This window comes from Eucyclogobius newberryi, unplaced genomic scaffold (genome assembly GCF_026437365.1).
Source record: "Eucyclogobius newberryi isolate DKJ021-1_F unplaced genomic scaffold, fEucNew1.0.hap1 SCAF_11, whole genome shotgun sequence".
NCBI classification, from domain to species: domain Eukaryota; kingdom Metazoa; phylum Chordata; class Actinopteri; order Gobiiformes; family Gobiidae; genus Eucyclogobius; species Eucyclogobius newberryi.
In genome coordinates, this window is record NW_027315735.1 from 4,257,566 (window position 1) to 4,275,193 (window position 17,628).

A 17,628-nucleotide genomic window follows, 5' to 3' on the forward strand; every position below is an offset into this window, starting at 1 on the left:
TGAGCAGAAACATGGCAAGTGTTGTAGGCTATCAGTAGACTAAGGTTCACACTAACATAATCCGCCTGGAGTGGAGGAAAATCATTTCCTTCGACGCAGGAATCTGATTAAAAGTTCATTCATTATTCTCATTGACTGACTGTAAAGGTCATTAGCCTCAGCAGGTGTAATTCTTCACTGCGAGCTAAATAAGAGTCAAATGGATACCAAGGGAGGCTTAATTTCTTTGTCTGCATCTCATCAATGGTCTGATACATCTCCACAGTGACTTTAGAAAATCACCTTGGAAAATATATTATCACAGTGGGTTCTAATGATTGGTATTAAATTGTGGGGGCATTGGAAAAGTCAGTAATGAGTTTCTTTAATGGGCTGACAGCGACTAGCATCCATGTGAAAACACTCATCTCTGTGTAGTCTGCGACCCAAGGGCACGGGAAGATATTTGCATACTTTGATTTACATTTCTCAGGGTTCCTGGGACAGCCTCTCTCATTATTAGTGAAATTGTATATTTTTCAAAGAAGTCATTGAGGTCATCTCCACTCTCTAACTACTCGTGTAAAAGAAGCAAATACTCTTTATTTTGTGTGAATCAAGCATTTTAGAGCTGCTAAATAGATACAGTCCAGATTATTTGGTTAATCAATAATTGTGTTTATTAAATTCACAATGTTGGTGTTTATTTACATTTATTTTAGGAAGAACCAAAAGAAAAAGCTGAGAATATTGTGAAGTACTGTGAAGTGGCAAAATTAAGCAGTTTCGATCCAATCTTCACTGCAAAAATAGTAAACCTGAATGTAAAGTACTTTTTTCTCTTGCTGTTTATGTCAAATGAACTGCAATGTTATCATTCATTGAGTTTATTTGCATAAGGCTAGCAATAAATGTCTAAGGAATGTTTCCGACAATGGAAAATAAAGAAAGTTAAGGGATTCCAGTGTGTCAGTACTCGTCAGTAAAATCCATGATGTTTTAGACTAAAATGAGTTTTTCTGACATCCCTAATCCAGAACTACAACACTTTTACCACTGCACGATCGTGAGTCTTTCTAATTTAGAGTTGTCCACATTCTTTAAACCTGCACTTTTGCACGGTGCTATAATTCATATTGCAAAATCTGTCATACCTTTTAATGCACTAGTTACATGTGAATGCTTTGATTATATATTACGTTTCCCGGCGCATAATATAGCTCGCGCTCGTCGCCCGAGGCAGCGCTGTGTTGGTGCCTTTATGTGGGCAGAAGAAAGCCTGTGAAATGCTATTCCGCTGAGGGAGGCTGCTGCTGCTGACCGCACCTGGACACCAGATAACAGGCCCTGATGAGGGTGCAAACAGCCTCTGACAGTTTGGACAACAGATGTAGGTAAACATAGGAAGACGCTGCCGAGGGACTTTCTTTATCATACGCCTCCACAGCCCCGCACAGTAATGCCTGTTTGAGGGCTCCACGTTAAACACAAAAGAGAAGATGAAAAGTGGGCCGATTGTAAGTGTCAAGCAATCTCAAAGATTGTCTCCAAAACGGGAATAAAAAACATTATATTTGTTTCATTAGATAATCTTATGTTGATCAAAAACAATTGATTTTAAAATGTTGTTCTACCATTACTATTATTAAGAGTGTGCGGTATTTACAAAATGAATATACCTTTCCCCCCCTGATAACTAGATTTCAATCAATGTGTTAAAACAAGTCTTTAAACATATTAGTTGAGGTTTAATTATTAGACAAATGTGAAATATCTGTGATAAATCACAAAAAATGAAGAAATATCACCTTAAACGCTTCATCAGCTCTTTAATTAATAACAATAATTACATGGAAAACAAGGTTCAAGGGTTGGTTCCCAAAGACATCACACTATGCATTTTATTTTTGAGTAAAAGCCAACTGAAAAAACAATTACAACACAAATGAGTACAAATAACTAGTTAAATTACAGTTAAATCATATAGAATGATCATGTTTCATTCATAAATGCCGAATATGCATAAAAATCCCTAAAAAACATGTAAATCTAGTTTAAACTTGATGTGATTCTTGCTGTGGGCTGAGCTTTAGTCCCCGACACATTCAAATATCCAGGGTTTGATTTCCGAAGGCTCAATTCCATTAGAGTGCTACATTAGGGACCAGGTCACTTTTCTCTGCTTTTATGCACTGTATGTAACGCCAAACAAGATTACTGGAGCATTCCTCTTTAGTAACGAGGTTTGAGCCGTTGTCATGCGCATCGGCAAGTGATATTTAGCAAATGTAGGTTATGCCATTTCAACTCTGTTTAAGTCAGTAGAATGTGGCTTTACTGTAAGTCAGCTGTAGCATTGGAAAGTGTGTGCGTTAAATGTGCTAAACAAATGCTAAATATTGTAGACTTTACCTAAACTTCTAACATTTATTACCAGAAAATGTCAAGTTTTATTAAGGCTACTTGACTGTGGCAAAAAGTAAAATCAAGAAATTGTGATTATTTCAAACTATTACTCATAAACTGTCCCATAATTAACAAATAGAGATAGAGACTTTGTATTTTATTAGCATTTATTAGCCATGGTAGAGTGTCTTAGCTCCAGATTCTGGGCGACAGAACAAGTGCCTCTGTCAATAAGAACAGATGTTAATTGATGGTATTTTCAGTTCCAAGAGTAATAAGTGAAATCACAGTAAAAGAACAGCTGAACAAAACATGTGTAAGTGACTTTACTGCATTATACACCTTATCTGTCTGAAAGGAGGAGCTTAAACACTTAAACTAACATAATACCTCATAGATGTTTACAGTAAAGAGTATCTGTTGTTAGTGAAGTCTACTGAACGACCCTGAAGCTACGTGGATGATATTCACTCTTTAAAAATGTTCAATTCAATGAAGCTTTTTACGAGTGAACCAATCCGAACGCTTGACGGGTTTAACATTAAAATTGTGAACATTTGATTAGGTGCAGGCTTGTTTTCAGGCCCCTTGTGCTCAACACAGAATCTGCTTAAAGGGTTTTGTGTCTTAATAAAAGTGTCAGGACAGAAATACTTGCATTGCTTTTACAGGTAAACTCTTTTCAGCTTAAAGAATTATTAACACTTTTGAAGACTCACAACATTCACCCACTGACAAAGTATCTACATTACCGGTACATCAAGAACAATTTTCCACCACTACTTATCGGAACAAGGAAAGAAATGCTCAAAACACCTTGCTAGCCTTTAGCTTGTTTTGGACACACTCGTTTTTAGTACTTTAAAACAGATTTACGAGAGTTATCGCCAGTGAACTAGGCAACAGTGGCCAAGTCTTGACAACCCTGGACGGTCACATGGCTTAAGTCGAACCCCGGGTGGATGGAACATGGATGCCAGGCAGATGGAAGAACAATTCCACCAGTTAATGTTGGGGATTTACTACGATGGCCCCACTTCGTATCTTGTCTGCGTTTAATGAATCTTCCCAGGTGTCGTTTAGTGCACGACTTGAGAGGCAGCTGTGCAAAGAGTCCCTCTCATAAAGACTACAGCGCATCGCTATACTCTAATGCACACTGTATAAAAGGCCCCGGTCGTAACAACAACTCAATGACCCCGGCTCCTCATTGTTCCATGTGGGCCGCCCCCCCCCGGTGCAACTTTGTGACCTCCGGATCCAGTTCCCACACGAGCAGAGACATGCGAACGAGACAGTAACTTTGGGATTAAAAGATGTGGTTGAATGTTGGGTCATTTTTCAAAGAACTTAACCAAATACTATATAACGTGACCTATGACATGACCTACGCGCCATGAACTATAATGTGACCTATAACCTATGCGCCATGAGCTATGACATCTGCACTTTACACACACATCATGACTGTTGATTTCAGATTATAGTGTACAGAGCTGGATTCCTACTCATTTGAGTTCAGGGGTAAATTCTCTATTATTAAAGCATAAAAACAGCAGAATATGTTTAAGGTGTGACACAGCAGGAGAATAGGTGAAAAGCTTACATTTAGAGATATACATTTGAAATTAAACATGTAATAAATGTTTTTGATCAGGTAAGATTGACATTTGAGATAAAAAAAAAATAGAAACACGTTATTTAAAAAAGAAAAAGGGAATTGAATGTCTCGGAAACTAGATCTGGCTAAAATGTGTTTAAAGAAAATACCTTTTTGCCTAATTTTTCAATGTTAAAACAGACTTTAATTGACAAATCCTGTACAATCTATCATAATCTTGTTACGTTTTGCCTGTAGTGTCTCGCCTTAAATAACTTTATGGAGCCAATACACGCTGCAATAATTTGTCCTTGTCTTTTGGACCCTTTTCAACATTTTATTCAATTATTAATATATATTTTGTTTGTGCAGCCAAAGTGGTTTCTCGTTTATCAAGGAGCCATTCATCATTCACTCGCAGTTAAGAGGGTTAAGTGTCTTGCCCAAGAACACACTGAACATATAGAGAAGTGGGATTGAAGAGTCGTTAGAACAGAATTGACAACAACACGCTTTTCACAATACTACACTAAACCCATCGACCCCTGTTATGAAATGTCAACGTTTCGAGTCTTATCTCGTGACACTTTTCCTAATCAATGACACTTTTCCTAATCACTGTGGTGGAACTTGATGAACTTCATGTGTGATGATCGAGTGAAAGGAAAGAAAGAAAAGTCCCCAGACGGTAATGGTACAAAAGGCAGACATTGTGCTTGTGATGTGACTTTCCCGCGTCATTGAGCTGCACATTCCCCTTCTGGACCCAATCTTTCTGGGACAGGAAACCCACCAGCACAAAGCAGAAGAGGCCATTAAGGGGGAAGAACCAGGGCACTACAGTAGAGGGAGGGCCCAATCCTCACATAAGACAACATGGATGCAGTTTTGAAGTCACTTTTCTATAGAAAGCTTTATCCGTTCAATCCAGTTATCTTAGTTCTTATTTCAATGTAACTTGAACGCCATATTAAACCTGGCTAAATAATAAGTTACATTTGCAATCATTTATTGTAATGTGCAATAGTAAAATATATTCAGAAATGTACAGGAATTTTGTTTGTCAAATTTGTCCAAAAATGATAAAAACTTTCTGTGTTCGCTGTTTGTCTCCATGGAAATGTAACTGCTCTGCCAGGTAAAAGTTATCCCTTAGGTGTTTAAAGGTGTTTTTCAGGTACTTAAAAGTGAACAACATAAGGAGATCATCATTTATTTATTTATTTTTCATTGTAAACCACAGATTGATCTAAAATGTCTTAAAAACAGACTCGGGTCCATTGACTTCCTGTTCAAAACTGCAGAACCGATAAGCCCCGCCTCCTCATAGTGACGTTTCCCCGTAACAAGCACATGGTCTTGTGGCATTTTAGAATTCCACATGTATCACACGCCGCCGTCATTCGTAAAATAATCACAATAAGTACAGAAATGTGGGCGGGGATAGGGGGTAGGTGAAAACGGGAATTTTCTGAGCACTCGAGCTTCAGTTGCAGGACAATACAGGATTACTCAAACATGCAGAAATCAATCAAAATATAACTTTATACAAGGAAACACTGTTCATCAAAGTGGATTCAGCACAATATGTCCCATAGACATAGAGGTTTTGTCTATGGGAGTTTTTGTTTATAGGAGATCTTCTACTGAGAGTGTTTTTCAAACTTCCTATAAGTGATCTGTTCTTCTGTATCTACCTCTGTATCTACCTGCGTTGCATCAATGAAATTTCCCCATGTGGGACAATAAAGGAATATCTTATCTTAACTAAAAGCAAGTGAGATCCAATATGTTCCAAGCGTCTCGATGGAGGAAAGTTACACAGTGCAACTTTAACAATACCATTCTCAACGTATAGTTTGTAAACATGTTTATTGAAATTCTGCTAGTTTTTTAACTGATTGAGACTTTTTTCAAGCACGATTGGTTGAATGTTGGTGTCATGTGTGTTTCTGTTTGATGCACAAGGAACAAGGCTCATGCTTCAGGTTTAAAAATCCTGCCAAGCTCCGCCCTGTGTTCATGTTTGGCTCTGAAAGGGACTTAACGGATCAAAGAGATTTTCCAATATACATTTGCTTAACTGTTAATTGTTACTGCATAATTATAACATCATGTAATGGTTAATCTTGTGATATCAAATCAATCGAATCCAACGCAGTGGCTCCTTCTCTATCGTTCCTTTGACAGAAAGTTTTCACGTTTTTGCTCAGACTTTTTGTAACCAGTTAGTTTTCACACACAATCAAACGGCAACAGAGTGTGACACTCAGTATATTTACTTGATGTTTCCCCCACATCGGCCGGCGCGACACAGTGCGTAAAACTGCCCAATTATGTAGATAGTTGCCTTTTGCTTTCCTCCGTGGAGCAAAGACAAGCGTGCTTGTGAAGAGCTGCTTATGATAAACAGTCGTCTTCTGCATTCCACGCTCGCTTGACACGCTAATTATGAAGATAGAGAAAAGTCTGGAGGAGGACACAAAAGATTTGACTGTCGCGCCTCTAAAACACAGTCTCAATGGAGAATAGCTTCGTAAAAACCCAATAGAACGTTCGAAAGAAGGAACTGACAGGAGCAGAGGACTCGAGTCAGAACATGCTAAAAAGGCTCTTTCTGTGAGCACTCGTGGAGGGAGATGACCTACAATTACCACTTCAATGGCAGTGACATTGGTTGGTACAGTTTTTGGTTGCTAGCGTGGAAGTCGAGCCATTGTTCGTGCCATTAAGCCCCCAATAAACCCCGGGGTAACGCCTTCCATCCAGTGAGGATTTGGGCACTAAACAAGAATGCACTTGGCCATGAATATTGAACAGCAATCAAAGGAACAAAGTCCAAAGAGTAAAATTGGAAGAAGAACATTTTTTGGACTATACAGGAGCTAAACGGCTTCATCAATCCAAAATATGCCTATTTAGCATGTAAATGAAGTATAAACTATTGGCTACAAGTGCCCAATAACTTTCCAAGGGCAATTTACAGTAACTTCTGGACGAACCAGACATTTGCACTCGTTTAAAAAGCTGGCTTCAAAAGAAAACGTTGGCTTATACTCATTTGGATTGAAAGACTAGCCAAGAGAATACAGTAAAATACATCGTAACATTATGACACTGGACAGGACTGCAGAGTGCAACAGCTGCAAAATATGCACTCATGAATGCGTTTGTAAAATAACATTTAGATCTGGTGTACAAATGATTAGTATTTTGTGCAGTATTTGATGTGCAGTTTAATATAAAGTTGGATTGTGTGTCTTTTTTCTTCTTTTTATCACTAACATATGACATGTTTGAGGGTTTCCCTAATTATCACTTAGTTTGGTGGGATAGTCCATGGGATAAATATGTACCATAGTTTTACATCAGTCAAGTGACAAAAATTGAAAAATAAAACTAGTGCTGAGTTCTAAAAAAAAAAAATCCCTTTATTTTTTGTCAATAAACAACATTACATTGAAAATGCAGGGATAATTTATATGCAACCATTTGACAACTTAAGCAATACTTATTTAACAATATAAAAAAGTGTTTTAATTCATTAATTTGTCAAACCATGATTATTATTTCCTATAGAGGAGCTTTGTCCCATGTTTATACAGTTACTGCTGCTCACGTCCAACCAGGAAGAGCAATTATAAACTCAAATTCAAAAATGGTTAAACTGCGAAAAAGAAGGCCATTTCAATTAGTAAAATCTGAAATGATATACAGTAGCCTAACCTGTCATGTCCACTCTGAGCTGGCCAAGTCTGCATGTCCAACTGAAGTAGTGAAATTGCCTGGTCTGTTTCCCGGCTCTTGCTTTACACGAGTCTCAGTCCCCTCAAGACGACCACGAAGTCATTATCCTCTGTGAGAAGCTGTGCAGCGCGGAGCTGGATTCTCTCATGCATGTAAACACCGACATGTGCACAAGTCCACTTTGATGACCAGGTCTGAACAAACTGTGCGCTTTGCTAATGGAGCACTACAAAGACTGCAAGAAGTCAACAACGCCATCGAGAACAGTTCACTTTGCACATCGCAGTCAAGATATATATATTTTCGCCGAATGGGACACAACAGCGGCAGCAGCATAATCTATTGTCAGTGCCAGAAGGGTTTTTCAGTGGACAGTCGAGTATCTGAACAAAAGCAAATGGCAAACAAGCAACAAACGACACATTCATCAGTGTGAGGGATGCAGCTCGGAGCACGGGCCTCGTCACCAGCTGCTGCTCATTACCCGACTGGATACTCGCCACCGGAGACGCGCACCCGTGTACAAAAGAGTGACTGTTTGCCGTCACCATGAATATTTCAGATGACAAACGGGGCGTGCGTGTTTTCCGACAACAAGGGGTCAGAGGGCCTCGAGAGCTCGGCGGGTTCGAGGTTTGGACAGCGAGGACGTGGACGAAAGCCGCGGGATTCGTAAGGAAAACAGAAACCGAAGCCGCTCCGGTCGAAGCTTCGCAAACGTGTGCTGGACAGCTGCACGCCTCCTCGCTCCCCCGAAACACATGAACGCTGAGTATGTTCGCAAGAGTCATCTCCAGCTCTCGGCAAATAACAGCTCTCCAAAAAGCGAGCAGTCATTTCACCTCAGACAAACACTTGAGCACTGTTGTTTCATTACTCGGCTCTCAGGGCTGCAGTCACGCCGAGTCAAGTGCTTCAAGTGCTTACAAGCAAAGATTAAGTGGATGGTAGAACATACAAATTATATCGCAAGGCCAGAGAGCAGTGGTTCCCAACATTTTGTGTCTTTATTTTCATCCAAAGTTATCCTCATCCTTCAAAAATGTTAAGTATTTTGTCTTTAGTTTTGCCATTAAACTGCTTAAACTGATAATACAATACGGTCGACTGCAGGACTTTCAATAATATGATACATAAATGAGCAAAACATTAATGCATGGTGTAATTGATATCGTTTTCCCCATCAAAAACATACCTGGAGTTGTATTTAGCTTCATTCATGCAGATTTGAGCCCTGTTTGTTACGTCCTCTCCCTCTGAGCCTCAGAAAACACTCACATCTGTTTTGAACATCACAGGTTTTGTAAAGAAATCTTCTGTGCGGTTTTTACATCCATTAATCATTACCAGATTTGTTCAGAGCATTTCTGCCGTCAAAACAAGTCCCTTTAGAAGTCAGTGCTTATTTAAATGTATTTATATTTGCCACTATACTGCAACTTACTAAAGATACTGTCGACATCTGAGGAAATGCCCAGAGCGGACTCAGAGGGGGAAGCGATCCATTCATCTGATGTCGACGAGATACAAGAGCAAAGAGTTTATTATATATTAACTGTTCCAAATACAAATGCAAAAACACTGAAAAGAATAAAGTGGTCGAACGGCCCACATAATTGCTGTTATTGTAATTGTCCAAAATTGCTAACGGTAGCTGCGGGCTAAATGCTACCGCGATGCTAGCGCCGCCTGCTGTTTTTCACATTTTCACATCTCCAGCACCAATCCCTTTACTTTTCTAAGGTGATGCCATGGCAACGACCTCCACTAAGACTGTGATTCCACTTGCTTTGCACTTGGTTGTACTTATCTATACAATGGACTGCTGGACTACTTTCAATCAAATACACATACAAATAATATAATACATGAACAAAATATGAATGGTAATTTCATAACTAATACTAAACTAATTAACGAGTTCTAAACCCCACACTATGAACAACCCGGTCCGAACCTTTACTCTTACATTTTTACAACATTTTCCAGAATTGTGCAGAACTTTGATAATTTAGATGCTTGTCCGCCTTTACAGCGTGCACTCATTTGAACGCTCCGCTGCACCCGAAGTCTCTGTCATTTCTGCTTCTCACAGGTCTGCACTCATGCTGATAACCAATTAAAAATGTCTGAATGATTAGCAGCACTTCGCCACAACTTCCTCTGTCTAAAATATGGATGCATGAGGAACGCCTAGGAGCCAAACCTCACAGTATTCAGAGTATTCACAGTACAGAATACACGTTTAGATCAGTAACTTTTCTATGCGGAAATGCGCTGCCAACGACCACCAGGGGAGACATTAAAATTATTACAGTTGAAGAATTAATTCATGTCAAGCTCGAGGCGAGTTAGAAGAGAGCGGTGCCCGAACATGCCCCGTGTTGCATTTCCAGTTCGACCTGTTGGATTCAAAAGGACCGACACAGACGGGGGAAGGGGAAGAACAGCAACAGTGTAAAAGCTCTGCATGTGTAAAAGACCTGCTAAACTGACCCTTTTGTCTTCATAATTAAATATGTTTAATGTTTGCATCTGTTGAATGTTCTCGTGTTATCGGATTTTTACCAAACTTTTACTCTGTAACTCTTTGTCAACAATCTGATGCGGAGGTGGAAAAAGTACTGGTGTTCACTACTTAAGTAAGAGTATGTACTTAAATACAGCGTCATACAATTATTACTTAGTAGTGTAAAGTTACCTGCATAATTCTCTGGAAACAGAGAGTTAAAACCATCCTTCAGAACATTCTGCAGCAGATACATGTGTTTTATACTGCACTGTGGAATAGCACAGCTACAGGAAGAACATTTCCATGGAAACAAGCAGGCGGGCCACGTACGAGTCAGGTTTGTGGAGATACTCAGCTCAAGGTAAGGTAAGATTTGGATATATTTTAGTGCAAAAAGAACCCCTAACTAAAAACAAAACATTGGCTGTTACATACTTGAAATATGAATAAAAGTGAAAAACAAAACAGTTGAAAAACCTGCGTGAAAAAGGAACATTCAGTATTTAAAAAGAGAAGAAAGTGCACCGAAATGTTAATGTTCAAGTTAAGTAAAGATAACTTAAATTACCTTCTACAAATCATCTATCTGCATCATTCCAAACCCCCAGTCCAAGTGTTCAACAGCAAAGCCAGCATTACAACAGCCTTAAATAATAAAACATGAAATACCAAATATCCTAAGCTCATTTCTAAGTGCAGTATCGTGTCTAACAAAAAGCACCTGTGTGTGAAACGCTGAAATGATTGTGTTTCCGTGAATGCAGCTGATTTACTCGTGTTCTTTGAAAGACAGGAGCTTATTAGAGCGCTGACAAGAGCCTAAGTCATGAGCCGCCGCACCTGGCCACATCTGTGCCTGTCCCACAATGCACCGCGGCGACTCAAACAGAGATGTCACAGTATATCAAGGAGCACCATGCAGCTGAACAGCTGCACAGGCCCGGGGAGTAAATGATTCCAAAAAGAGGAGTCTCCAATAACCACAGACAATTTTCCACATCTGAGAACTATGTGAAACGATGCGACGGACACTGACAAATGAGTCTGAAATGTAGAGACTGACTTTGATTCAAGCTGTAGTTTTTAATTTGTACCATCAAAACAGTACTCCAAACATAAAAGCACAATGTCTTTTCTGTTTTAGACTTTAAAGAACTGTTATTACAATCCAAACGTAATACTGACAAACTCATCCTGTATACCAATATATCTATGTATTCCAAAGTGAAGTTGCACTCTTAAATAAATAACTATTTATAATGATTTATTATGACAAATAAATAGTGAATAGCAGGTTTTAAATTGAGTGTACTATTCAAGGGTTTCAGCATCCTGTCACAGAACATCTTTTTCCCCATTCAAAAGATGTAATAATTAGTTTTAAATTGTTAATTGCTCTGGCAATACTACTACTTTTTCATCTTTCTAAAACCCATGATATTCTGTCTAACATAATAACAGATACTTTTGCAACACAGATTAGGTACAGAAGTATAATAATAAAAAAACTCTTACACTCTTAATAAAACTAACACTCTTATTTACAGCTGTTATATGGACAGAAAATATTGCAATATCGAGAAAGCAGCTTTTGAAAAACATTAAAACTGTGAAGTTTGACTTTATTATTATAGATGAGTAAATCGACTGTCTGCATCTAATAATGAAGTTTCTCTTTTGCAAAGCGGGAAGAGCCTTTGGCAGAGCTGTGATTGTAGTTTCAGATCTGTGTGAGCAGTTGTAAGTTGTTCCCCAACAGGACTTGTTTTCGCTAGAAACGAGTTGGATCACTTTATGTACTTTATAGTTTTGCAGTTTGAAAATCGGGTATTCCAGCTTTTTTCATTTTACTCTAGAACACATTGCACAAAATAAAGCGGACGTACCAGATTTTTCCTCTCAAAATGTTGTCGCATACATTATAACTTACAACAGAATCAAGTCTACAGTATCTGATGTACAAGATGACAAACGCTCTCATTCTCCACTCTTAAAAGCAGAGATAGCGTGGCCCTCCTCCGCGTCTGTCCCGCTGCCTCACAGATGACCGCTCACCAAAGTTCCTGTCCGAACATGGCCAAATTCACTTATGTTTCTCCTGGCCGTGACGCTTGGCTGACCTCGCCGTGACTCTGTTCACCTGTACCGACTTTACTGTGTCAGTCACGTTTTATTAGCCATCAAGTTCAACCAGCCTTATCTGGTCTCAGGAGCCGGGGCCAGAACAGTCTGGGAGTGTCCAGGCTCCAGAGCGGAGCCGGAGGACTGAGGTAACTGCAGAGTTGCCTCCCTGGCATCCAAGTGCAGGTCATTCCAAAGACCTCTAAATATACCTCAGGACGTGGGACTCGGAGTGACAACTATGCAACTTGTACTAACATCGTTTGTGTGCAAAGGATATTAATGATTAACCCTGATTATATCATGAAATTGGAACTATTATTTAACTCTTTGTGACCTATTGGACCGCAATCTCTCACTTTGTTTTCTCTTTTATAAGTTTCAAAAATGTAAAATAATGCTAATGCTAATGCTAATACGTTTTCTTTAGCAGGCCACAAAGTAATGGAAATGGGAAAATAATAATGTATGCCTTTTTTAAATGATTTAGCATAGATTTGGGCTTTTTCTTTTTGGAATACACACCTATTGGCAGGAGTCCACAAATAATTGCAATTCAATATTTTACTAAAGTTGTATACAAGCACACAAAAACCTTTCAATCTAAACTAATCTAATCTGTATTTAGGACATAAAACCCCAACAATGGAAATGATTGATGGATATGTTTGATGTGAAATGTACTTTTGGCTGCAGCAACAAAAAATGAACATGGCACATGGAATTGACGTAGAGGACTGAACGGAAATAAGCAAGGACATTTACAAAATGGAAAATATGACTTTAACTGTGAATGATCTGATTTTCATCATCTCTAAACTTGAATACTCACGTATAAGAACACATTAGCACTGACTAAAAAAATAAGACATCTAGGATGTCTGTAATGTTTGAGGTGAGCTCGAACACCCTGTGGGACGACTATCATTAGTGTAATTAAACAGAAATAACAGTACCATCCAAAACAATGCCAGGAATTCCACAATTTTCCCTTTTTCATTAACAAACCCATTCATTAAAAACTGACAAGTCTTGCTCTGTTTCGCCTTCGCCATGGAAAAGAAAACCCAGTCCATAAAAGTGCAGCCGGGGGCACGCCACATACCAAAGGGCATTACCTGGCGATGAAAGAGGCACGTTAGCATCATGTGACCGCGCCGCAGCACAAGGTGTAGCACACAGACACCTGTAATCTGCACCGTCAGACTGCACCAGCTAAATGTTCTCTGCCTGGATTACGGCCTCCAGCGCATCCAGAACGAGGGCGAAGCAATCCACCTCACAAACACAAATCCTATACATGGAGATGGGAATAAATCAGCCGATGCGCTAAAAGAGCAGGGTGTACGCTAATAGAATATAGAGGTTTAGCACATGTTAGCAGGTCGTGGAGGGCGCGATCGATAGACAACATTCCCTGGATGATGCTGCGCACGCGGCCCACATTACGCTCTTGTACTTGGAGCACTTTGTTGGAAGTGTTCTCAGGAGATGTGCAATTTCATCCGCTGTTAGATAAAAGTGAGACGAGAAATAGATATTTTTAATTAAAAATATTCAATTTGGAACAGTCTTCCAGAAGATGTGAGACTGCCTCTCTGACCATGTTTCAAGCCATTCACTTTAACTGGGATTATGAGCAAATTTATATACATATTACTCTTTCAAAATGTATAGAAAAAAATATGTTTGCAATAAATGTTTGTATTGTGTATACTTGTATTCATATTTTTTTTAAACAAACATCAACAAAAACGTGCATTAAACAAACTAATAATAATTAGAAAAAATGACTTCTGATATCTTGTAAAAGTATCTATTTGAGCGAGAATGAGACGACATTCTGCTGTCAGAATATAACTTTAGAGCGGTGCCTTTAATGTATGGTTTTAAGTGTGATATACAGATAGATTTGATTGATTTAGTTACTTTATTGCTCAATTCTTGCATGTAAATACAGAGGTGCGATGAAGCTCATGAATTATATATAGAAACTATTTTAGACCAAAACGTAGCTTCTTTGTAATTAGCATGTCATTAGCATGTCATTAGCGTGTCTTCCCATTGATGGTGAAGAGTATTGCACTTGTGTGAAGAAGTGATTTTATTCATAAAGAGCAATATTTGTTTGTGTTTGGTTCCATTCCAAAATACATGAAGATATTGTAAGTATCTGACCATGAAACTACAGCAAACTCTACACACATTATATACGTGTCAAGGCCTCGTTTGTAACGCAAGATTTGCTATATTAATCTGGCCACGCATTTATTCAGATTTGTTAAATATTTCAGTTTGCTGAAAGAAAAAAACTCAAAATGTTATGGTATTTCACAACACAATACGTTTTCTGTGTGTAGTAAAAGAGAAGTGCAGTTAATCCTGCTTCTTCCGTGCACATGTAAACACACTGACAGACAATGAACAGCGTGGTCACAATAGGCTGCAATTACATCTTTTCACAGTTAAAAAAAGAGTGTCTTTTTATACTTTGTTTGTGCAGAAGTGTTTTCTTTCACTGTTTATTCCCAAACTTTGCCGTAGTGTCCACAAATCTCTGCATGCAGCCGTCTAATTGAACCCACAGAATGTCTTTTAGTGCAGGACATCGCTGTCTCCCGTCCACGCAGCAGAAGAAATAAACTGTCTGTCCGGCTTTATGGTGGTGTTGTGGTTGTCAGCGGGCCAGGCCTGCTCGCGGTCGCTGTGCTGAGGTCTAGCGCCGGACCAAAAGAAAGCATGCAAACACATGTTCAAAGTTTGGGTGACCTTTGGCGGCGGCTGGCTCACTTGGATCCACCAGCGCTGCCGGGACAAAAGGCTCTCAGAGGTGGGAAGGGGGGGGGTTGTCATGACCGGCGGTAAATCAGGCTCTGTCGTTGTAGGTGGTGCATAAAAAGATCTATTCATGGCAAAGTGGAGCTGGGATGGGTCGGGGAGACTTACTCAGCAAAGGGGCAACGGAAACCTGTGGACTTGGGAGCAGGTTTAGGCCATTACGTGGCAATATGAGCACAAATTGGATCTGCCAGACAACGTTGACATATGGTGGATCAGTTTCCAAGGGGTATAAATCAGAAAAAGCGTCCACACCTATGTTAAATTACTCATGCAAGCCAAACTGATCAAATGTGTTGGGCTATTTTGCTCTCGCTCTGCTAACAGTATTTTTATATTACAAATTGCTGTGACAAATGATTAAAGATTAGACCATTCTTTTGGTTACATTTATTTGTACGTTTTAGAAAAGTGGTGTTCAAACCTTTTTTCACCACAGGCCACATAATGAAACAGCTGAAGCAGAAGTTTGATCGAGTGCCAGACTTACACTTACACAGATAAACATTGAAAAAGTCACATTTGGTGCATTAAACAGCTTTGACCAAATCTTTATCAGGTCCAGCACCTTTTGGTCAAGTCTGTTTCACTCAGAAATGTTTGATATTAGGGTTAAGACGACAAACTAACAGCAAAACGTAGTATTTCTGGTCATCTGGACTTATTTAACAGAAAGCCTGTGGTTAAACAAAAATTGGTAAGATGCCTCTTACGACGACACGAACAAGGCCGTTTACGTCGCCCGGATCGGCGTCACCGGGGCCCCATCCTGGAGCCAGGTCTGGGATGGGTGCTCCATGGCGAGCGCCTGGTGGCCGGGTCTTACCCCACGGGGCCCGGCCGGGCACAGCCCGAAAGAGCGACGTGGGGCCGCCCTCCCGTGGGCCCACCACCCGCAGGAGGATCCATAAGGGGCCGGTGCAGAGAGATCTGGGCGGCAGTCGACGGCAGGGGCCTCGGCGACCAGATCTCCAGACACAGAGACTAACTCTGGGGACATGGAATGTCACCTCGCTGGGGGGGAAAGAGCCTGAGCTTGTGCGGGAGGTTGAGCGATACCGACTAGATATAGTCGGCCTCACCTCCACGCACAGTTTGGGCTCTGGAACCCATCTCCTCGAGAGGGGCTGGACGCTCCACTTCTCTGGTGTTGCCCGCGGGGAGAGGCGGCGGGCTGGTGTGGGCTTGCTGATAGCCCCTCAGCTCAGCCGCCACGTGTTGGAGTTTACCCCGGTGAACGAGAGGGTCGCGTCCCTCCGCCTTCGGGTGGGGGACAGGTCTCTCACTGTTGTGGCGGCCTACGGGCCGAACAGCAGTGCAGAGTACCCGGCCTTCTTGGAGTCCTTGGGAGGGGTACTGGACAGTGCACCGACCGGGGACTCCGTTGTTCTACTGGGGGACTTCAACGCCCACGTGGGCAATGACAGTGACACCTGGAGAGGGGTGATCGGGAAGAACGGCTTCCCCGATCTGAACCCGAGCGGTGTTCAGTTATTGGACTTCTGTGCTAGCCACGGATTGTCCATAACGAACACCATGTTCAAGCACAAGGGTGTCCATCAGTGCACATGGCACCAGGACACCCTAGGCCGGAGGTCAATGATCGACTTTGTTGTCGTGTCATCAGACCTCCGGCCGCGTGTCTTGGACACTCGGGTGAAGAGAGGGGCAGAGTTGTCAACCGATCACCACCTGGTGGTGAGTTGGATCCGCTGGCAGAGGAGGAAGCCGGACAGACTTGGCAGACCCAAGCGCATTGTGAGGGTCTGTTGGGAACGTCTAGTGGAGCCCTCTGTCAGTAGGGTATTCAACTCGCACCTCCGGGAGAGCTTCTCCCATGTCCCGGGGGAGGTTGGGGACATTGAGTCCGAGTGGACCATGTTCTCCGCCTCCATTGTTGATGCGGCTGCTCGGAGCTGTGGTCGCAGGGTCTCCGGTGCCTGTCGTGGCGGCAACCCCCGAACCCGGTGGTGGACACCGGAAGTAAGGGATGCCGTCAGACTGAAGAAGGAGGCCTATCAGGCCACTCTGGCTTGTAGGTCTCCGGAGGTCATCGACGGGTATCGGCAGGCCAAGCGAGCCGCGGCTCGTGCTGTCGCAGAGGCAAAAACCCGGGCCTGGGAGGAGTTCGGGGAGGCCATGGAGGAGGACTATCGGTCGGCACCAAAGAAATTCTGGCAAACCGTCCGGCGCCTCAGGAGGGGGAAGCAGTGTCTCACCAACACCGTTTACGGTGCGGGTGGAGGCCTGCTGACCTCAACTGGGGATGTCGTCGGACGGTGGAAGGAATACTTTGAGGATCTCCTTAATCCCTCAGTCACGTCTTCCGAAGAGGAAGTGGAGACCGGGGACTCGGTGGCTGGCTCATCCATCACCCAAGCTGAAGTCACTGAGGTTGTTCGCAAACTCCTCGGTGGCAGGGCTC

At 41.4% G+C, this 17,628-nt stretch overlaps 1 protein-coding gene across 2 annotated transcripts in view; it reads right to left on the minus strand.

The window, feature by feature from the left end:
• ankrd50 (ankyrin repeat domain 50) overlaps positions 1-17,628 on the minus strand; it is a 73,567-nt gene that overhangs the window by 5,699 nt on the left and 50,240 nt on the right. The gene's annotated exons all lie outside the window — the stretch shown is intronic.